The sequence below is a fragment of the Bubalus kerabau genome, chromosome 5, assembly GCF_029407905.1.
Source record: "Bubalus kerabau isolate K-KA32 ecotype Philippines breed swamp buffalo chromosome 5, PCC_UOA_SB_1v2, whole genome shotgun sequence".
Taxonomy (NCBI): Eukaryota; Metazoa; Chordata; class Mammalia; order Artiodactyla; family Bovidae; genus Bubalus; species Bubalus kerabau.
The window spans coordinates 18,914,882-18,938,251 of NC_073628.1; the positions used below are offsets into that span (position 1 = coordinate 18,914,882).

At 43.5% G+C, this 23,370-nt stretch overlaps 1 long non-coding RNA gene across 3 annotated transcripts; it reads left to right on the plus strand.

The window, feature by feature from the left end:
* Window positions 1–225: 225 nt before the first annotated feature.
* LOC129652506 (uncharacterized) lies at window positions 226–13,287 on the plus strand. 3 transcript variants are annotated; one of them, XR_008714571.1, is made up of 4 exons: window positions 226–357; window positions 878–1,056; window positions 7,098–7,206; window positions 11,467–13,287. It is a non-coding gene; the product is annotated as an uncharacterized LOC129652506 (long non-coding RNA). The 3 variants fall into 3 exon arrangements; XR_008714572.1 differs by having other exon boundaries at window positions 11,505–13,287; XR_008714570.1 differs by lacking the exon at window positions 7,098–7,206 and having other exon boundaries at window positions 11,505–13,287.
* Window positions 13,288–23,370: the final 10,083 nt, after the last annotated feature.

The following is a 23,370-nucleotide window of genomic DNA, read 5'->3' on the forward strand; positions in this document are numbered from 1 at the left end:
TGCTCTTCTCTGAGGGGGCTCCATGGCCCTCCCAGGGTTGGGGCTGAGGGGGGCTCTGAGTCTCTCCCCCGGCCAGGTTCCCCCTCCCTGGGGCATGGAGGCTCCTCAGGTGGGCTACCTGGTAATTATTCCAATTTTCCAGCACATTTGGGTTGAGTAGGGAGGCAGGTTCACCTGCTGAACTGATTCCAGGGATCGGGCAAGAAGTCAATGGGCAGCAGGTGAGGTTGCCACTGTGCTCTCCTTCCAGTCGACTCTCCTCAGAAGAGAACAGGGCTGACCCCGTCCTTCAGCCCAGCTCTCCTGTTTTCTCATCACCTCAGCAGGACAGGAAAGACAGAGCCTGCCAGAACCAAGGTAGTGTGTTCAACTCTAGCACGAGCTTTCAAACCAGCAAAAAATCACACAGAACCAAAGTGAAGACAGGAGGGGCCTGACTTCTCAGGGACCACTGTGGGGAGAGGAGAGGACCCTTCACTTCTTTCTAGGGTCCCAGGAGGCCCCAGGGACCTGGCTGGTTTACACACTGGGGGCGCGCTGACCACAGCCATGGTGTCCTGACCGAGGGGACGTATGACCTCAGGTGGGGGGTCTGGGGACTGTGTGAGTCTCAACCCACCTGCATGGTCAGGATCGTGTGCGGGGAGACCCCACACACAAAGCTGAGAGGGAAGAACACGTGAGAGCTCCCTTTGTTTAGGAATGAATACTTCATGGTATTTACTTTATATGTGCCTGTGTACCTCTTCACCCCTGCGAGACTCCCCCTCCCTGGGCCTCCTAGAGATGCCTCAGGTGGGCTACCTGGTAATTACTCCATTTACCAGCATGCGCGTGGTGGGACAGGGGGCAGGTTTACTTGGTGAGTTGATTGCAGGGCACATGGATCAGGAAAAAGCCAATGGGATCAGGTGAGGTTGCTGCTGTTATCTCCTTCCGGCTGACCAGCCCTGCTCAGAAGACGCCAGACCTGCCTCTCGTCTTCCTGCCCTGCATCTGGTGTGTTTTCTCAGCATTTAGGTGGCACGAGAAAGGACCAAGCCTTCCAAAACCAAGGTAGTGTGCTCAACATGATCATGACAGCTGTAAAAAGTTATTATCACACAGAACAAAGGGGAAGGGGGAGGACTTCTCTCAAAAAGTGTGGGGAGAGGAGACCGACCCTACCCTTCTTTCTACCGTCCCAGGAGTTTACGGGAACCCCCTCGTTTCTGCCTTAGGGGTCCAACCAGCAGAGACCTGGTGTCCTAACTGAGGGTCGGGGGCCCCAGGTGCAGGGACTGGGGAGGAGGTGTCGACGTGGAGACTGAGGACGTGGGGCCCCCGTTCAGTCCTGGGGATTGTGTGGGTTCACCCCACCCACACGGTCAGGATCCTGTACCTGGAGACCCCCGTCTGCTCTTTACCTGCAGTGTGTCTCGTCCCCTCTGAGATTCCCATCCTCTGAACTGAGGGTGTTGCCCCGATTGACCTGTGGTCCCTTTTCTTCTCTTCGTCTTGTCACATTCACATGAGGTCAGGCAGCTTCGCGTGGGCCATGCTGATATCACAGCACATCACAGATCCAGTTCACAGGGGTCACCACTGTTTGGTTTCCCCTAGACCGAGCCCAGGTAATTTAATTTGTAATTAGATTATTTTATATTGGAGTAAAGTTTGATTTCTGATGTTTAGTTTTAGGCGTACATGAATTTGATTCAGTTATGCATAGATATAGATCCAGTCTTCTGCTTTTTGTTCTGTTTGTTCAGGAGAGTTCCCTGTTCTATTCGATTCAGTTCTAGTCCCTGTTCTATTCAGGTCCTTTTTCATTGTCAACTTGATATGTATTAGTGTGTATATTTTCATCCCAAACTCTTAATTCATCCCTCCCTTCAGACTTTCTTTTGATAATATAATCATAATCTGGTTTTCTCAGGCTGTGAGTCTCTTTCTTTTTTGTACATTAGTTTATTGGTATTAATTTATAGATTCCATCTATATGTGATATCTTAGGGTATTTAACTTACCTCAAATAGAATGGTAATTTTTGGTTCATCCATGATGCTGCCAACATGATTATTTTCTGTTCTATGGCTGAGTAGTATTCCAGGGTGCAGATGTACCCCGCAGTCTTCATTTTTCTGTCCGTGGACGTTTCGGTGGATTCTGTGTCTTGACTATTGTAAATAGTGATGCCCTGAAAATCAAGGTGCGTGTGCCATTTTGAATGATGACTTTCTCTGGACCTGAGCTGAGGAGTGGGATCACAGGATCATATGTTACCTCTGTGTTTAGTGTTTCAAGGAACCTCCGTACTGTTTTCCACAGTGGCTTCACCATTTGCGTTCCCACCAAGATCGTAGGAGGATCCCCTCTTCTGTACATCCTCTGCGGTACTTAGTCTTTGTAGGTCTTTTTGATGATGGCCATTGTGACCAGTGTGAAGTGATACCTTATTGGAGCTTTGATTGGCACTGATTTAATAATTATTGATGGAGTATCCTTCCATGTGCTTTTATTATTTTACACCTTGTGAATACAATTTACCTATTGAAACTGGCTTCTTGAAACTTGGCCATGTTTGGAATTCTTTTGCGATGATTTCCCCTTGGACATTTCTTGAGGGCAGGTGTCATTTAAAGCCCTGTTGGACATGTGACTACTAGGAGCCCTTCAGCATCTGTTTTATGGCTTCCCTGCTAGCTCAGTGGTAAAAATCCGCCTGCAATGCAGGAGACTAGCAGGAGATACGAGTTCAAGCCCTGGGTTGGGAGGATCCCCTGGAATAGGAAATGGCACCCCACTCTAATAGTCTTGCCTGGGAAATCCCATGGCAGAGGAGCCTGACCGGCTATAGTCCATGGGGTTGCAGAGAGTCAGACAGGACTGAGTGACTAAACAGCAGCAGCAGCTCCTGTTCTCAGGTTATAAGGTGTTCATAAGGTGTATTATTGTTCTGAACCAGCTATTTACTCCCTGCACACCCTCCACATTTCGTTTTTGGTAACTGCAAGTTTCTTTTCTAAGTCTGTGAATCTGTTTCTCCTTTGTAATGAAGTTCATTTGTATCCGTTTTTCGATTACACCTAGAAGTGATATCATATGACACATGTCTGTCCCTGTCCCCCTTACTTCCCTTGGAATGATCATCGCAAGCGTCTTTTCCTGCAGCTGGACTTGGCAGTATTTCCTGCTTCTTTATGGTTGAGAAATAATGCATTGTGTACATGTGCCCCACTGTGTACCAACTGTGATTTCTACAGTTAGCTTGCTTCTCAGACTTGGTTTTGTACCTTGTGGGGCTCAGATTGCAGGGGTTCCTGTGTCTTTTAAATATTTGATTTTCTTCAGGTTTACACCCAGGTATGGGATTGCTGACTCCTAAAGTATTTCTATGGTAATTCTAAAATGAACCTCCATACTGTTCTCCCTGCTGGATGTTCATATGTGGATTGTGACCAACAGTGCAGGAGGGTTCTCCTCGTCTCCACATTTATTCTTTTTAAATAATTTTATTTATTAATTTATCTTCGGTTGCACTGGGTCTTGCTTGCTGAGTGCAGGCTTTATCTGCGGTGAGCAGAGGCTGCTCTCTAGTTTCACTGTGAAGGCTTCTCATTGCGGTGGCTTCTGGTTGCAGAACGCAGGCTCTAGAGTGCCAGGCTTCAGTGGTTCTGGCGCGAGGGCTCGTAGCTGTGGTTCGAGAGCTCCATAGTTGTGGCACATGGGCTTGGTTGTCCCATGGATGTGGAATCTTCCCAGACCAGGGATTGAACCTGTGACTCTTGCATTTGCAAGCAGATTCTTAATCACTGCACCAGGGAAGTCCTTGAATTTATTCTTCAAGATGTTTTGAGATGGCCATCTGACCAATGCGAGTGCTCAGCCTATTGGACTCATTTGATTTTGTCTTTGTCTAATTTGTCTTTCTAATAATTAGTGATGCTGAGCATCTTTTCACGTGCCTAAGTGCTGTAGACCTTCCTTAGAGAAGTATCCATTTCAATCTTTGGCCCATTTTGTTTTGGGGATGTATTTATTTTTGATATTGAGTCACGAGCTATTTGTATGTTTTGGAGATGAATCCCTTGTGGGCAATTTCCTTTGCAAATCTTTCTTCCTATTCTGAGTTCTGTGCTTGTCTCTCATTTAGGGTTTCCTTTGGAACTCAAATGGTTTTGTGGTTAATGAGGTCCCATCTTCTGATTTGTGGTTTATTTTTCATTATTCTAAGAGGTGGATACATGAAGAACTTGCTGCATTTTATGTCAAGGCAATGGCACCCCACTCCAGTACTCTTGCCTGGAAAATCCCGTGGACAGAGGAGCCTGGAAGGTTGCAGTCCATGGGGTCACTAAGGGTCAGACATGACTGAGCGACTTCGCTTTCACTTTTCACTTTCATGCATCAGAGAAGGAAATGGCAGCCCACTCCAGTGTTCTCGCCTGGAGAATCCCAGGGACGGGGGAGCCTGGTGGGCTGCCATCTGTGGGGTCACACAGAGTCGGACACGACTGAAGCGACGCAGCAGCAGCAGTAGTGTCCTGTTTATATTTTTAAAAATTCTGTATATGCATTAATAATATAGTGTACTGGTGTTTCTCTTTCTGATTTATTTCAGTCTATATAATAGGCTCCAGTTTCATCCACCTCATTAGAACTGACTCAAACGCCTTCTATTTTATAGTTGAGTAATACTGCATTGTGTATAGGTACCACAACTGCCTTATCCATTCATCTGCGGATGGACATCTAGGTTGCTTCCATGCCCTAGCTATTGTACAGTGCTGAAGTGAACACTGGAGCACATGTGTCTCTTTCAGTTTTAGAAAGTAGGTTGTGTTTGGAATTTATTGCGGCCATATTGGCGCCAGGACATTTCTCCAGGGCAGCTGTCAATTAACAGCCTCATGTGGTGGTTTAGTTGCTAAGTCGTGTCCAACTCGTGCGATCCCATGGACTGTAGCCTGCCAAGCTCCTCTGTCCATGGGATTCTCCAGGCAAGAATACTGGAGTGGGTTGCCGTTTCCTTCTCATAGGCACTGTGAATCGAAGGTGTCAGTAAGCTCACGTGCGTTCAAGTTGTAGTTACGGGAAATGTCCACAAGGCGGCAGCACTTCCTCATGCCCAACTCTGGTCCTCCTGTAACCAGAGCCATAGGAATGTCAGCTTCCTGGACTGGGAATTAGGCATATGGCTCACGTGGTAAAGAATCTGCCTGCCAGTGCAGAAGCCCTGGGCTCAACCCCTGAGTCGGGAAGATCCCCTGGAAAACGGAAGGCAACCCACTCCAGTATTCATGCCCTGTAAATCCCACGGACAGAGGATCCTGGTAGGCTATATATAGCCCATGGGGTCACAAACAGCTGGACATAACTGAGTGACTGACACTTTTCTTTCTTTTACTTTTCTTTAATCCCCAGTTCGGAGAAGGCAATGGCACCCCACTCCAGTACTTTTGCCTAGAAAATCCCATGGATGGAGGAGCCTGGTGGGCTGCAGTCCATGGGGTCGCTGGTGGCTAAGAGTCGGACACGACTGAGCGACTTCACTTTCACTTTTCACTTTCATGCATTGGAGAAGGAAATGGCAACCCACTCCAGTGTTCTTGCCTGGAGAATCCCAGGGACGGGGGAGCCTGGTGGGCTGCCGTCTATGGGGTCGCGCAGAGTCGGACAGACTGAAGCGACTTAGCAGCAGGAGCAGCAGCAATCCCCAGCTGTGTGTTTCTTTTCAGTGTATACAGTGTGGCCTGATTCAATTATGACATGTACATACAACATCTCTCTTGTTTGGGGGATTCTTTGCAATAGAGGTTATTGTAGAAGGTTGAACAAATATCCCTCTGCCTAAAATCAAGTCCTTCTGGTTTATCTATTAGAGATACAGGTTCTTTTTGTATTTGTGGGATGAAGGAGATAATCCTTGTGAATTTTCTATGACAGAGATTTTTGTGTCTGTGTTAGAGATACAGATTTCTCTGTATATTTGGAAGGAAGAAAGAAAGGAAAAAAATAATCCTTGTGGATTATCTATTACAGATACAGATTCCTCTGTATTTGTTTGTCTTCACCACCGAATTTATCCCTGAGGCTTGGGGGGATTGCTTGTGCTTGAATTCTAAGATTTGTGTGTGTGTGTGTGTGTGTTTTAAATTAGTTCTTTTGTATACTTGTAAAATTTTTGCCTGTAAAGGATATAGTATTCTTTTGCCTTCCTGTCTCTGGTTGACTTTAGTTAGTTTGTGATCCTCCAAGGACCATCCTGTAACAACCATGGACATCATTTCATAATTTCCGTGGTGACTTTTCATGGCTGAGTAAAAGGCATTGTGTATAGGTACCACATTTTCTTGACGCTTGAACCTTTTGGTAAACATTTTCTTAGGACCCTGCCTCGGGTACTGTAAATAGGGCTGCAGGGAATGTGGGGGGTGAGTGTCTTTTTGAAGGATGGTTTTCTCAGGCTGTAGGCCCAGGTGTGGGTATGTTGATCCCAGGCTTAGCTCTCTTGAAAGGTTCTTTTTCTTCTGGCATGCGGGAGGCTGTCTTTTCTAGGGGTTGTTGGCAATGTCCATTTCCAACCAATGTGTCGTGGGATTCAAGCATCTCTTGACTCTCTCCCATATTGACAGTTGGTGGACCTGTGAGGATGTCCATTCTAAATGGTGGGATTTGATTTCCTGTTGTCATTCTGATTGTCATTCCTCCTTTAAAAATTAGAGATGCTGAACATCTGGTCCTGTGGCTGGTGTTTTTTCCTCCCTTTTTTCTGTCCATAAAGGACTTGAGGAAATTTACCTGCGGCAGTTGGCTTCTTGAAGTAGGTTGTGTTTGTAATTTATTTCTGCCACAGAGGCCCCAGCATATTTCCTGAGGACAGCTGTCAATTAAGCCCACAGGCACTGTGAATTGAAGGGGGTCAGTAAGCACAGGTGTGTTCAAGGTGTAGTTACAGGAAATTTCCACAAGGCGGCAGTACTACCTCATGGCCAACTGTGGTCCTCCTGCAACCAGAGCCTATGGAAAGTTAGTGTCCTGGGCTAGGAATTAGAGAGGAATGCGCCCCAGCAAACACTCAAGGGCTTGTGTCTCACTAGTTGTTGTTCTTAAAGCTTCTCCCCTTCCAGCCTGGGCCATAACCCCAATGAGGGACCTAGGAGGCTGCACTCTCAGGAAGGAGGATTGAATTGGGGACCCCAGCACCAGGACCCCTGGCGATTGGTGAGTTTTCCAAGGTCCTCGAGGTCAGAGGGTATGCCAGCATCCTTTGGGTGCACTAGGGACTGTGGTCCCAGACAGAGCAAACCAGGCAGTGCAGGGGTACTCGGGATCCACGTTAAGGGCACTCTCCCTGGTGTCATGACCCCAGCCCAGTTCAGCCATGGGAACCAAGCCTCCTCAGTGATGAGGTAGCAGCCCAAATCAGGAATGGATAGTGCTTTCCTTCCCTTTCCTCTCAAGCCATTGCTCTTTTTGAATAGAGTTGGTTGTGGTTTTGTGCTTGCCATCAGTATACAGCCACTTGATTCCGTTTTGACATATGCATACAGCATATCTGTTCCTTTGTGGGTTCTTCTCCCATCGAGAATATTGTCGAACTTAGAGAAAAGTTTCCTGTGCTGGGCATCAGATTCTTGTGAGTATCTATCAGAAATACAGATATTTTTGTGTCTGTGAACGTGAAAGGAAGGAAGGAGATAATCCTTGTGGATAATTTATTACAGGTACAGATTTTGGTGCATATCTTGGAGTAAGGGCTTTCTATGTATTTAGTTCCAACCTCCTAGTTTATCCTGGCCCTCTGTTGTCTTATTTCTTTTTTGAATTCTTTGTTAGTATTTGAATTCTCAGAGGCTCCTTTTGCATTGTAAATTAGTTTTTCATCCTTTTTTTATTTGCTGAGGAGGTTCATCGTCTGCAATATTCCTCCTTTGTCCGGCTGCTTTCACTTAGGGTATGATCCTCCAAGGTCCACCCTTGTGTCCAGTAGTGGCATAGTTGCACAATTTCAGTGGCACTATTTTTTGTGGTTGAATGACAGTCCATGGAGTATAGGTATCACGACTTGTTTAAGTTTTGAGCTATCAGTGGAGATTTTGTGGTTCTGTGTGTTGGCTACTGTGATTAGTGAACGCTGGGGTGCGTGTGTCTTTTTTAGGGATGGTTTCCTCAGGCTCTAGGCCCTGGTGTGATAAGCCCTAGGCTTACCTGTCTTAAAATTTTATTTTCTGGCATGCAGAGACTGTCTTTCTAGTAACTGTTGCCAAAGTCCATTCCACCAACTGTGTAGGGGGGTTCCCTCCCCTCTTGACTCTCTTCTCCATTTATTGCTTGCAGACCTGAGCAGCTGTGCATCTGATTGGTATGGTTTGGGGTTTGCTGTCATTTTATCGGATCTTCCCTGATGGCTCAGACTGTAAAGCATCTGCCTACAATGCAGGAGACCCGGGTTCAATCCCTGGGTCGGGAAGATCTCCTGGAGAAGGAAATGGCAACCCACTCCAGTATTCTTGCCTGGAAAATCCCATGGAGGAGGAACCTGGTTAGGCTACAGTCCATGGTGTCGCAAAGAGTTGGCATGACTGGGATGCTGGGGATCTTGTCCTGTGGCCGTCAGTGTTTTTTTTTGTTTGTTTGTTTGTTTTTCTTTTCTTTTCCCTCTAAGCATGTGAGGGACATTTACCTGTTGCAGTTGACTTCTTGCAAGTTGGCTGTGTTTGGAATTTATTTCTGCAATACTGCCCCTGGGCCTTTCCTGAGGGCATCTGTCATTAAGAGCCCCCCAGGGCTTGTGAATTGGAAGTGTGAGTAAGCACTGCTTGTCAAGTTGCAGAGGTCAGCTGCCGTTCTTCATGCCCAACTCTGGTTCCTGGGGCAAGGAGATCCTTAGGAAAACTGGCTTCATGAGCTGTTTATTCTAGTGGAATGTTCCTGAGCAAACACTCAAGGGCTCGTGTCTCACTACTTCTTCTCCCTGAAAGTCTGGCCCTCCCCTCCAGACAACACCCAACCTGGGCCACAACCCCTGTGGAGGGGCCTAGGATGCCGCACGCTCAGGAAGGAGGCTTGGACTGGGGACCCTGGTACGAGGAGAACTGGTGCAGTACTTGGTCACTCAGTCGTGTCCAACTCTTTCCAACCTCTTAGACTGTAGCACGCCAGGCTCCTCTGACCATGGGGATTCTCCAAGCAAGCATACTGGAGTGGGTTGCCAAGCCCTCCTCCTGGGGTTCTTCCCAAGCCAGGGATCGAACCCAGGTCTCCTGCATTCCAGGAGGATTCTTTACCATTTGAGACACTAGGGAAGCCTAGAGGCTAGGTGAATTTTTCCAAAGTCCTGGAGGTCAGAGGGTTGCTCCACCATACTTTGGGTACACTGGGGACTTGGTTCACACCCGAGCAAACCGGATGGTACAGGCTTTAGAGGGGGCTTCACTTAGGGTCAGCCTGCCCAGCTATCTCTACCTCATCCAGTACAGCCATGGGACCCAAGCTGGCTCAGGCTCCAGGGATGATAGCACCCAAGTCAAGGAGGTTGAAGGGAACAAAATAGAAGACTTTTCTGTCTTTTCTTTAATCTCTAATTTGTGCTTATTGTCAGTGTAGAGTCACCTGATTCAATTATGACATGTAAAGAGCTTCTCTCTTCTTTTGGGGATTCTTTGCCATGGAGTTTATGGCCAGAGGTTGAACAAATTTCCCTCTGCCTAAAATCAAGTCCTAATGGATTATTTATTGGAGATACAGATACTGGCTTTTTTTTTTTTTTTTTTTTGTATTTGTGGAAGCAAGGAAGAAAGGAAAGAGACAGTCCTTGTGAATTATTTAAGACACATAGAGATTTCTGTGTATATGTTACGGAAACAGATTTTTGTATATACACGGAAGGAAGAACGAAATAGAAAAAGACAGTCATTGTGGCTTACCTATGACAGATACAGATTCCTGTGTCAATATCTGTCTTAACCACTGAAGTTAACCCTGAGACTTTTGTGTTTCTTATTTGGGGATTGCTTGTTTGGGTTTGAATTGTAAGGGACTTTTGGGGTTTTAAATGAGTCCCTTCATATATTTTGAAATTGTTGCCTGTATGGGATACCATATTTTTTTCTTCCTCCTCTGTGTTCCCTTAGTGTATGATCCTTCAAGGTCATCCCTGGTAGCGACCAATGGCACATTTTCATGATTTCTGTGGCGGCTCTTCATGGCTGAGTAGCAGGCAGCGTGAATAGGTGCCGCGTTTTCTTGACGCTTTGTCCTGCCGGTAGACCTTTCCTTGGGACTGCATCTTGCACAGTAAGTCCTGCAGTGGTCACTGCGCCTGTTGTTTTGAATGATGCTTTTCTTGGGATGCAGGCCCAGGAGCGGGCATTTCAGATTCCAGGCTTAGCTCCCCTGAAAGGTTTTTTCTGGCTGTGGAGGCTCTCTTTTCTAGGGGTGGTTGCCAATGGCCATTCCCACCACCGTGTCATGGGGTCCAATCACTCCTGACTCTCTCCCGCATTTACTGCGGGTAGGCATGCGAGAATGTCCGTTATGGACGGCGGGATTGTATTTCCCATCCTCGTTTGATTGTCATTTCTCTTAACAATTAGGGGTGCTCAACATCTGGTCTTGCGGCCATGTAGTGTTTGTCCCCCGCTTTTTTCCCTCCATAAATGACTTGAGGAAATTTGCCTGTGGCAAATGGCTTCTTCAAGTAGGTCGTGCTATTGGAAGAGGGTGTTTGCTATGACCAGTGCATTCTCTTGGCAAAACTCTGTTAGCCTTTGACCTGCTTCATTCTGTACTCCAAAGCCAAATTTGCCTGTTACTCCAGGAATCTCTTGACTTCCTACTTTTCCATTCCTTTTGCATTCCAGTCCCCTATAATGAAAAGGACATCTTTTTTGGGTGTTAGTTCTAAAAGGTCTGGTAGATCTTCATAGAACCATTCAGCTTCTTCAGTGTTACTGGTTGGGCCATCGACTTGGATTACTGTGATACTGAATGGTTTGCCTTGGAAATGAACAGAGATCATTCTGTCGTTTTTGAGATTGCACCCAAGTACTGCATTTGAGTCCTTTGTTGACTCTGAGGGCTACTCCAATTATTCTAAGGGATTCTTGCCCATGGTAGTAGATGTAATGGTCATCTGAATTAAATTTCATTCATTTCAGCCCATTTTACTTCTCTGATTCCTAAAATGTCAATGTTCACTCTTGCCATCTGCTGTTTGACCACTTCCAATTTGCCTTGATTCATTGACCTAACATTCCAGGTTCCTATGCAATATTTCTCTTGACAGCATCAGACTTTACTTCCATTACCAGTCACAACCACAACTGGGTATTGTTTTTGCTTTGGCTCCATTCCTTCATTCTTTCTGGAGTTATTTCTCCACTCTTCTCTGGTAGCATATTGGGCACCTACCAACCTAGGAAGTTCATCTTTCAGTGTCCTATCTTTTTGCATTTTCATACTGTTCATGGGGTTCTCAAGGCAAGAATACTGAAGAGGTTTGCCATTCCCTTCTCCAGTGAAGCATGTTTTTCCAGAACTCTCCAGCATGACCCATCCATCTTAGGTGGCCCTACATGGCATGGCTAAAGACTGGGAGCAGACTGTGGCTCAGATCATGAACTCCTTATTGCAAAATTCAGACTTGAATTGAAGAAAGTAGGGAAAACCATGGACCATCCAGGTATGACCTAAATCAAATCCCTTGCGCTTATACAGTGGAAGTGAAAAATAGATTCAAGGGATTAGATCTGATAGAGTGCTTGAAGAACTATGGACAGAGGTTCGTGACATTGTACAGGAGGCAGTGATCAAGACCATCCCCAAGAAAAAGAAATGCAAAAAGGCAAAATAGTTGTATGAGGAGGCCTGACAAATAGCTGAGAAAAGAAGAAAAGTTAAAGGCAAAAGAGAAAAGAGAAGATACACCCATTTGAATGCAGAGTTACAAAGAACAGCAAGGAGAGAAAAGAAAGCCTTCCTCAGTGATCAGTGCAAAGAAACAGAAGTATGGGAAAGACTAGAGATCTCTTCAATACAATTAGAGATACCAAGGGAACATTTCATGCAAAGATGGGCACAATTAATGACAGAAATGGTATGGACCTAACAGAAGCAGAAGATATGAAGAAGAGGTGGCAAGAATACACAGAAGAACTATACAAAAAAGATCTTCATGACCCAGATAATCATGATTGTGTGATCACTCACCTGGAGCCAGACATCCTGGAATGAGAAGTCAAATGGGCCTTAGGAAGCATCACTACGAACAAAACTAGTGGAGATGATGGAATTCCAGTTGAGCTATTTCAAATCCAAAAGATGATGCTGTGAAAGTGCTGCACTCAACATGCCAGCAAATTTGGAAAAGTCAGCAGTGACCACAGGACTGGAAAAAGTCGGTTTTTATTCAAATCCCAAAGAAGGGCAATGCCAAAGAATGTTCAAACTACCGCACAATTGCACTCATCTCACACACTAGCAAAAGAATGCTCAAATTTCTCCAAGTGAGGCTTCAACAGTACTTGAATCATGAACTTCAAGCTGGATTTAGAAAAACCAGAAAAACCAGAGGAACCAGAGATCAAATTCCCAACGTCCAATGGGTCATCAAAAAAGCAAGAGAATTCCAGAAAAAATTCTACTTCTGCTTTACTGATTACACCAAAGCCTTTGACTGTGTACACCACAACAAACTGGAAAATTATTCAAGAGATAGGAATACCAGACCACCTGACCTGCCTCCAGAGAAATCTATATGCAGGTCAAGAAGCAACAGTTGGAACTGGACATGGAACAAAAGACTGGTTCCAAGTCAGGAAAGGAGTACATCATGGCTGTATATTGTCACCCTTCTTATTTAACTTATATGCAGAGTACATCATGTGAAATGCCAGGCTGGATGGAGCACAAGCTGGAATCAAGATTGCCGGGAAAAATATCAATAGCCTCAGATATGCAGATGACACCACCATTATGGCAGAAAGTGAAGAAGAACCGAAGAGCCTCTTGATGAAAGCCAAAGAGGAGAGTGAAAAAGCTGGCTTAAAACACAACACTCAAAGAACTAAGATCATGGCTTCCAGTCCCATCACTTCATGGCAAATAGACGGGGAAACAATGGAAACAGTGAGAGACTTTATTTTCTGGTGGTTGAGCATCATCCCTTATGGAAGAAAGTGCAGAAGAACTAAAGAGCCTCATGATGAAGTGAAAGAAGAGAATGAAAAAGCTGGTTTAAAACTCTCAACATTCAAAAAATGAAGATCATGGTATCTGGTCCCATCACTTCATGGCAAATAGGGAAACAATGGAAACAGTGATAGACTTTATTTTGGGGGGGCTCCACAATCACTGCAGATGGCAATTGCAGCCATAAAATTTAAAAGAAGCTTGCTGCTTCGAAAAGCTATGACCAACCTAGACAGCATATTAGAAAGCAGAGACATTACTTTGCCAACAAAGGTCCATCTAGTCAAAGCTATAGTTTTTCCAGTAGTCATGTATGGATGTGAGAGTTGGACTATAAAGAAAGCTGAGTGCCGAAGAATTGATGCTTTTGAACTGTGGTATTGAAGAAGACTCTTGAGAGTCCCTTGGATTGCAAGGAGATCAAATCAGTCCATCCTAAAGGAAATCAACCGTGAATATTCATTGGAAGGACTGATACTGAAGCTGAAACTCCAGTACTTTGGCTACCTGATACGAAAAACTGACTCATTTGAAAAGACCTTGATGCTGGGAAGGATTGAAGGCAAGAGGAGAAGGGGACAACAGAGGATGAGATGGATGGATGGCATCACCGACTAAATGGACATGATTTTGAGAAAGCTCCAGGAGTTGCTGATGGACAGGGAAGCCTGGGGTGCTGCAGTCTATGGGGTCGCAAAGAGTCGGACACGACTGAGCAACTGAATTGAACTGAAATGGCATTTATATTCACAGTGCCTGAAGGGCTTTAAGAAAAATACACTCCTCTCAAGAAATGTCCTAGAGAGGTCATCGGAAAAATATTCAAAACAGAGCAGGTGTTCAAAAAGCCCATTTGAATAAGTAAGTTTAACTCACAGTTTTAAAAATCTCATGAAAAGATGTCAACATCATTAATATGAAAGAAATACAAATCAAAACTTCAAATACCTCACGCCGGTCAGAATGGCCATAGTCAAAAACGCTAGGAACAATAAATGTGGGGGAGGGTATAGAGAACAGGGGACCCTCCTTCACTGAGACTAGAAATTGCTGAGACTAGATGCTGAGAGCAGCCACTGTGGGGGTCACTGGGCAGGTTCTTTAGCAAAGAAAATGAGAATGAAATTAGAATATTCCCTACTATCATACACAAAAGTAAACTCCAAATAAATATCTAAATAAAAGTACAGATACTATGAAACTGTTGAGGAAAAAAAGCAGAACACACTTTGACATGCAGCACATTGTTTTTGATCCATCTCTTAGAATCAGGACAAATAAAAATAAACAAAAAGGTGCTAATAAACATTGAAAGCATTTGCACAGTATCAGTGAAAGAGAAAGACCCTCAGAATGGACAAAATTCTTGTAAACGGAGATACCCACAGGGAATTTATCTCCAACACATCCAGACAATTCCTACAGTGCAATGTTAAAAAACAAACAATCCAATAAAAAAAAAATCCGCCAAAAATGTAAATGCACATTTCTCTGAAGAAGGCATAGATATGGCCATAAAGCACAAGAACAGATGCTTGGCATCACTAGTTCTTAGAGAAAGGCGAATTAATTTTCCAATAAGGTATCACCTCACATCAATCAGAATGACCATCTCAAAAACTCTATAACACTAAACTCTGCAGAAGGTGTGGAGAGAAGAAAACCTTCCTACTGTGGGTGGGAATGTAAATGGATACATCGACTAGGGAGAACATTACAGACATTCTTTAAAAAGATATACAGAAGAACCAAGTGACCCAGAAGTCCCATGCTGCTGCTAAGTCGCTTCAGTCGTGTCCGACTCTGTGCGACCCCATAGACGGCAGCCCAACAGGCTCCTCTGTCCCTGGGATTCTCCAGGCAAGAACACTGGAGTGGGCTGCCATTTCCTTCTCCAAGAAGTCCCATACCTAGGCGTAAATCCAGAAAAAAAAAAAAACTTTTAAAAGATACCTGCAGCCCAACAATCATGGCAGCGCTAAGCACAATAGCAAAGACAGGGAAGCAACTTAAGTGTACAAGGACAGAGGAGTGGTTACAGAAGACGGGGTGTATATATACACAATACAATATTACTTAGAAATAAACAAGGATGAAATAATGCCATTTCCAGTTACAGGGAAGAAACCAGAGATTATCACACTAAGTGAAGTAAGTGAAACAGGAAGGAGAGGTATCATAGGAGATTATTTCTGGTGGAATCTAAAAATGGATACAAATGAATATCATTACAAAAGAGAAACAGCCTCACAGACTTAGAGAAGAATCTCATGGTTACTAAAAAAGAAAGTTGGGGGGGGGGCAGGGAGAAATTAGCTGATTCACATCAATATATGCACCTTAAAACAGGTGCTGAAAGGCTCTCACTAGTCACAAGTCCCACGGGGCTATAAATGACACCTGCCCTCAAGCAAGGTCCTAGCGTAAATCATCAGAAAAGAATTCCGAACAGGGCCAAGTTTCAAGAAGCCAGATTCAAGAGGCAAATTGTACTCACAATTTAGGTGTAAAATAATAAAAGCACTGGAAAGATACTCCCCATAAATAGTCATTAAATCAATGCCAAGCAAAACTACAGTGAGGTATCACCTCACACTGGCCGCAGTGTGTGCTGTGCGCTCAGCCGTGTCCGACTCTTTGTGACCCCATGGGCTGTAGCCTGCCAGGCTCCCCGTCCATGGAATTCTCCAGGCAAGAATACTGGACTGGGTTGCCATTTCCTCCTCCACTGGTCACAACAACCACCAGCAAAAAGATCTCCAGAAATAAATACTGCAGAGGATGTACAGAAAAGGTAATCCTCCAAAAGTCTTGGTGGGAATGTGAATGGTGAAGCCGAGATGGAAAACAGCACGGAGGTTCCTTGAAACACTAAACCCAGAGGTGTCATATGATCCTGAGATCCCACTCCTAGGCTCACATCTGGAGGAATTTATCATTTGAAATGACATATGCACCCAGTTTTCAAGGTAGCACGATTTACAATAGCCGAGACACAGAAGCCAATAGAAAATCCACCGACAGAAAAATGAACACTAGCTGGTAGGTCTATGCACTGGAATACTACTCAGCCACGAGGCAGAAAAAATAATGGCATTGGCTGTAGCATAGACGGGCTGAAAAATTTTCATACTAAGTGAGGTAAATCAGAGACAAAAAATCAAATATCGCAAGATATCACATACAAGTGGAATCCGTAACTTCATACCAATGAACTAATTTATGAAATGGACTCACAGACTGAGAAAACCAAATTATGACTATCAAAAGAAGGTTAAAAGGGAGGAATAAATTAAGAGTTTTGGATTAAAATATACACACTAATCTATCAAATTGATAATCAAATATGACCTACTTAATAGAATAAGGAACTCAAAACACTGTAGCAACCTGTATGAGGGAAAAAATGGAAAAACAATAGATACACCTCTATGTAAAACTGAATCAAGTTCCTGTACATCTAAAGGCAAGAAAACAATGGAAATCAACTTGATTGCACTGTAAAATAAAAATTAAATTACACATTAAATTATCTGAGTTTGGTGTAGGGGAAACCAGACTGTGGAGACCCTATGAATTAGACATGTGATATGCTGTGAAATGAATAAGACACCATCAAAGGTTTTCACTCAGCAGAACACAGAGCAGCAACTCGCTCAAAGGTCCTGACCTCAGATGAAATCGACAAGAAGAGAGAAGAAAAAGGACCACGGATTAATCAGGGCAACAGCCTCAGTTCAGAGGTTGGGAATCTCAGAGGGGACAAGATACTGCAGATAAAGAGCAGACAGGGGGTCTCTGGATACAGGTTCCTGACCCACACGGATGGGGTGAGACCCACACAATCTCCAGACCAAGCACCTGGGGACACATGTCCACAGTCTCCAAGGTGACACCACCTCCCCAGGCTGTGCACCTGGGGTCACACAACCATTGGTTAGAACTCCATGTCTCTGCTAATTGGGCCCCCAAGATAAAAACAAGTGGGTTTCTGTAACCTCCAGGGATGGTAGGAAGAAGTGTAGGGTCAGTCTCCTCTCCCCACATTTATCCCAGAGAAGTTCTCTTTTCCCCTTGGTTCTGTGTGATATTGACTGTTTTTATAGCATCATGATAATGTTGGACACACACCTTGCTTCTGGCAGGCTTGGTCCTTTCTTTTCCCACTGAAGTGTTGAGAAAATACACCAGATGCAGGGCTGGAAGACGAGGGGCAGGTCTGGTCTCTGCTGAGTAGAGACGGTTGACCTGAAGGCGATCACAGCAGCAACCTCACCTGCTGCCCATTGACTCCTTGCCTGATCCATGTGCCCTGCAATCAATTCACCAGGTCAACCCGCCTCCCTATTCAACCTGAATGTGCTGGAAAATTGGAATAATTACTAGGTAGCCCACCTGAGGAGTGTCCAGGAACCCCAGGGAAAGTGAAAAGCAGGGGGAAAGACTCAGCTCACGGCAGCAGTGACCCCTGGGAGGGCCATGGAACCCCCTCAGAGAAGAGCACATTACCCAGAGAAGCCACCTCAGCTCCAGACCCCAGACATCTGAGCGCTGACATTCAGACGCAGGCGTGGAGTTTTCCAGGACAGACGCAGGCCAGGTCCTACCCAGGTCTCCAGTACTAGCGCACAGAACAGGGTCAGGTGTAAATGTTCTCATTGTAGAAAGCACATGGTTACATCTAAATATTATCAGCATAGACAGGACTTGGAGAGGTCTAAATCCGCCATGTAGACAGAACTCGGTCAGGTTAAAAATAGCTTAAAGCTGCTCTCCCAGGACACACAGGTCACACACATGCAGGGTCCCTCACTGTTGAACAGGGGACACACCCTCATGTTGACTAGCATGTACATTTCTTGGAAAAGAAAACATCACTGGCCTCCACACTTCATCCACATCAGAAAACTGAAAGAATCTGTGTCATTAAACATTTCAACAGGCAAAACAAAGCTGTTACCAGTTTCTCTGGTCACGCGATGGCCAGGATCCAGGGGAGAGCCAGGAATTTCTTAGAGTGCAGCCCAGTGCCCTGTAAAGACAGACAGGAAGTGGCCTGATTCCAGGATGCAAGGCTTCCAGCAGGAGACAGCCACACTGGAAGACTTCCGGAAAAGTATATTCTTTATCAGAGTATATAAAAATGTATTGTTGAGATTACAAGCATGCTAGTTATTGTTTGTAAACCTACAATATTCTTAAAAGTTTGATACCTTAATCTTTGCAGTTCCCATTGGTTCCTTTGGTTCAGACTTTCTAGGTAGAAGCAAGCCATCATTTCAAATTAGCTTCTTCTAATTCTGTTATTTGTTATTATATGAATTAAAGCACACAGTAGAGAAAAAAAATTCCTGCAAATGATTAGTGATTCAAAGAGCAAATGAGCTGCACATACTTTCTCTAACAGTTTCGTTTTTCCCCCATGAAGAAAACAGAAAAAAACAGGCCCCCGGATTTTTTGCTTCTCAATTCAAACTGAGCTAAAATGAAATTGATATTCACATCAACAGTAATAGTTGTTGAGGTTTGAAATGTCATACCAGTGTAACAGAGACTGGAGAAAAGAGAATGCTCCTACACTACTGGAGGGAAACATCTTAAAGCTGAAATTCAAACTGGATTTAATTATCATAGTATGTGGTTACTTGCAGTATGAACCAAGAGTCTAAATATAGCAGGCAATAAAAGACAAATTTGATATTCACATGTGAGAGTAAAGGTTGCTTGTCAGATCTGTAGCTGGTATGCACAGATTCTTTTAGAATACTGCATGAATTATGTATTATATATAATAATATATATAATATAATACTTTTTGAATTATATCTTTGTCTGAATGTATGGCTAAGAGTGGGATTGCTGGATCATATGGTAACTCTAGTTTTAGTTTTTTGGGGAACCACCATACTGTTATCTGCAGGGACTGCACCAATTTACATTCCCACCAACAGTGTAAGAGGGTTCCCTTTTCTCCATACCCTCTGCAACACTTTTTATTTGGAGATTTCTTAATGATGGCCATTCTACCAGTGTGAGGTTGTACCTCCTTGTAGTTTTGATTTGCGTTTCTCTAATAAGTGATGAGTATCATAGGATGAATGTTTAATTTTCAGATGTGTAAAGTCCATTAAGTGTAACATGTCAAGTTGACAATTTTTTTCCCACAGATTGCTGCTGCTGCTGCTAAGTCACTTCAGTCGTGTCCAACTCTGTGTGACCCCATAGACGGCAGCCCAGCAGGCTCCCCGGTCCCTGGGATTCTCCAGGCAAGAACACTGGAGTGGGTTGCCATTTCCTTCTCCAATGCATGAAAGTGAAAAGTGAAAGTGAAGTCGCTCAGGCGTGTCCGACCCTCAGCAACCCCATGGACTACAGCCCACCAGGCTCCTCCATCCATGGGATTTTCCAGGCAAGAGTACTGGAGTGGGGTGCCATTGCCTTCTCCCACAGATTAGGGTTTATTAAATATTTAGTTATTTTCTTTCTTCACAGTCTAACTACAGAGACATGTGTTACCATGTTACTCAAGGTGTACTCAAGGCAAGAGACCCGAGTTTGACCCATGGGTCAGGAAGATTCCATGGAGACGGGAATAGCTACCCACTTCAGTATTCTTGCCTGGAGAATTCCATGGACAGAGGAGCCTGGTGGGTTACAGTCCATGGGGTCACAAAGGGTCAGACACAACTGAGCAACTGAGCACACACACATGCTTCTTTGGCAGATTTAGAACCTGTATTGATCCCTCTAAAGGGACTGACCATTCCATTTGAGCTATAACAGTTTCCCTTGGTGATACAGCTCGACCTCTTTCTGTATGATTATGTCAGCTGTTAATAACTTTTCAGGATTCTATAGGATTATTAGCCCTGTAATAGCAAAACATATGTTTTCAAGTTACATCAGGACATAGGGGTTAGGAGCCTAAGGGAGTTTCTGCAGATTTTTCTGTCCTGACATCAAGGCCCCTTCCCAGTTTTATGACAGAACAATTTCCAGAGACTGGATGAGCTACATCATTGGCAGGGATCAATGCAGAATGAAAGTGTCAGAATTCTTGTGTAAGAATTAAAAGAACATGGATGTTGACAACACAGCCTTAAACCAAGCACGGAGCCCGTCTAAGTGCAGGAGCCCACGACACTGTGCGGGGTGTGTGTCCATGAAGACAGCCCCAGAAAAGGCTTCTGTTTTCACAGAGCCAATTTTGTGTAGTGGTGTGTTAAATGGATTTATAACTTCAAATATTTGTATCAGTGATGTGTGGACTCTTTTTTTTTTCTATTGAAAACTGGTACATTTTTAATTGAGCAGTAGTTTTATGTTCTTGTGTTACTTATATAATATTATTTGTATAGGTATATATTACACATAAACACAACTATATACATACTCTTTCTCAGATTATTAGGTTTCAGATTCAGTTCAGGTTTCAGATTAGGTTATTACAAATATTGAGCATAGCTCCCCATATTATACAGTAGTTATTTATTTTATATGTAACAGTGTGTATTTGTTAATACCAAATTCCTAATTAATTCTCCACCTCTTTCCCCTTTGGTATCCCTAAGTTCGTTTTGTATGTCTGAAACGGTTTCTGTTTTGTCAAGAAGTTTTTTTGCATCATCGTTTAGATTTCACTGATAACTGATATCATATGATATTTGTCTTTTTGTGTCTTCACTTAATATTCTAATCTCTAGGTCCATCCACTTTGCTGAAATGGCATTATTTCATTTTTCATGATGAATAATATTCCATTATTTACTCTATGCTATGTGGACTCTTGATTCAGGCCTTACAGATGTTAGGGACAGACCTGTCAGCATGAAGGTCCTCTCATGGTGAGGGCTAAACCACGATTCCCCAGAAGAATCCTACCTCATGGTCTGGGCCTACCAGGAAGAATTCATCTTTTGACACGGAGCTCCTTGATCACTTTCACAGCAACATCCTCCTGCCCCTTCCACTTGGCCTGATGGACCGCTCCAAACTGGTCACTTCCCAGGCTCTTCAACAGGGTTATCTCTTCACTTTGGAGTTCCCAGATTCTGAATAAGGTAAGAAAGTCATACTTTAGGATGACAATAGAAGGTTTGGGGGCTAACAGCTTCACAAGTGACTTCCTCCCCAACGAAAATTTAACACTGATGAAGAAAGATGAAGGACAGCACAATTTTTAAGTTGCTCATTTAGAAAGAAAACCCTTGGCAATGTGGTCTTAGGACCTGTTAGACAACATGATATCATCACTAGAACAATATTGCTCCTGAAATAGCTACAATTAGTGACATGCAAGGTTCAGTTCAGTTGCTTAGTTGTGTCCAACTCTTTGCAACCGCATGGACTGCAGCACGCCAGGCTTCTCTGTCCATCACCAACTCCCAGAGCTTGCTCAAACTCATGTCCATCAAGTTGGTGCCATCCAACCATCTCAGTCGTCCCCTTCTCTTCCTGCCTTCAATCTTTCCCGCATCAGGGTCTTTTCCAATAAGTCAGCTCTTCACATCAGATGGACAAAGTATTGGAGTTTCAGCTGCAGCATCAGTCCTTCCATTGAATATTCAGGACTGATTTCCTTTAGGATCGACTGGTTTGATCTCCTTATTCTCCTGCCTTGAGAGTCTCCAAGGGACTCTCAAGAGTCTTCGCCAACACCGCAGTTTGAAAGCGTCAATTCTTCTGCACTCAGCTTTCTTTATAGTCCAACTCTCACATCCATACATGACTACTGGAAAAACCATAGCTTTGACTAGATGAACCTTTGTTGGGAAAGTAATGTGTCTGCTTTTTAATATGCTGTCTAGGTTGGTCATAGCTTTTCTACCAAGGAGCAAGCGTCTTTTAATTTCATGGCTGCAGTCACCATCTGCAGTGATTTTGGAGCCCCCCAAAATAAAGTCTCTCACTGTTTCCATTGTTTCCCCATCTATTTGCCATGGAGAAGACTCTTGAGAGTCCCTTTGACTGCAAGGAGATCAAACCAGTCAATCCTAAAGGAAATGAGTCCTGAATATTCAGTGGAAGGACTGATGCTAAAGCTGAAACTCCAATGCTTTGGTCACCTGACGTGAAGAACTGACTCCATGGAAATGACCCTGATGCTGGGAAAGATTGAAGGCAGGAGAATAAGGGGACGGCAGAGGATGAGATGGTTGGATGGCATCACTGACTCAATGGACATGAGTTTGAGCAAGCTCCGAGAGACAGTGAAGGACAAGGAAGCCTGACATGCTGCAGTCCACAGGGTCACAATGAGTCAGACATGACTTAGTGACTAAATAACCACAATAAAGAATGTAAAACTTTCATAAAATCAGAAAGTTTCCTATAATTAAAAACTTCATGAAAATAAAAACTTCATCAAATTAAAAGCTTCAAAATATTAAAAATTACAGAATTATTTATAAAATTAAAAATTTATACTCTATGAAACACCTTATTCAGAAAACCAAAAGATGAACCACAGACTGGAAGAGACTATTTCCAAAAAACATATCATAGGAAGGATCTGTACTCAAATCATACCAAAGAGACCCTTAAAAATTCATTAAGATTGAAAAACACACCTTGCCAACGAATATAAGCAAGTATGTATCTAGATATTTGTATCAACCTATAGAGAATTGCTTATATCTCTGTGTAGATAGACGTTTACATCTCTATGTAGATAGATATTTATACCTCTTGGTAAATAAATATTTTTATTGCTACATAGATAGTCTGTAAAATTAGTAGCTTCCAGTAAATTTAAATTTTCCATATAATTAAAACTTCCATATAATTAATAACTTTCATAAATTGAATAATTCATAAATAACTTTCATGGAATAACATTCATACAATTACTGAATTCCAATTATTTACTTTCATACAATTAAAAACTTCCTCAGAAAATTAGAAAATTCCCCTGAAAGTTAAATACTGCCTCAAAAAAATTAAAATTATGTATAAATTTAAAAACTTATACTCAGTGAAACACCTATTCAGAAAATGAAAAAATGAACCACAAACTGGACAGACTATTTCTAAAACACACATCAGATAAAGATCAGTACTCAAATTTTACCAAAAAACCCCATTAAAATTTGGTAAGGATTGAAACCTGGAGAAGGAAATGGCAATCCACTCCAGTACTATTGCCTGGAAAATCCCATGGACAGAGGAGCCTGGTAGGCTACAGTCTATGGGGTC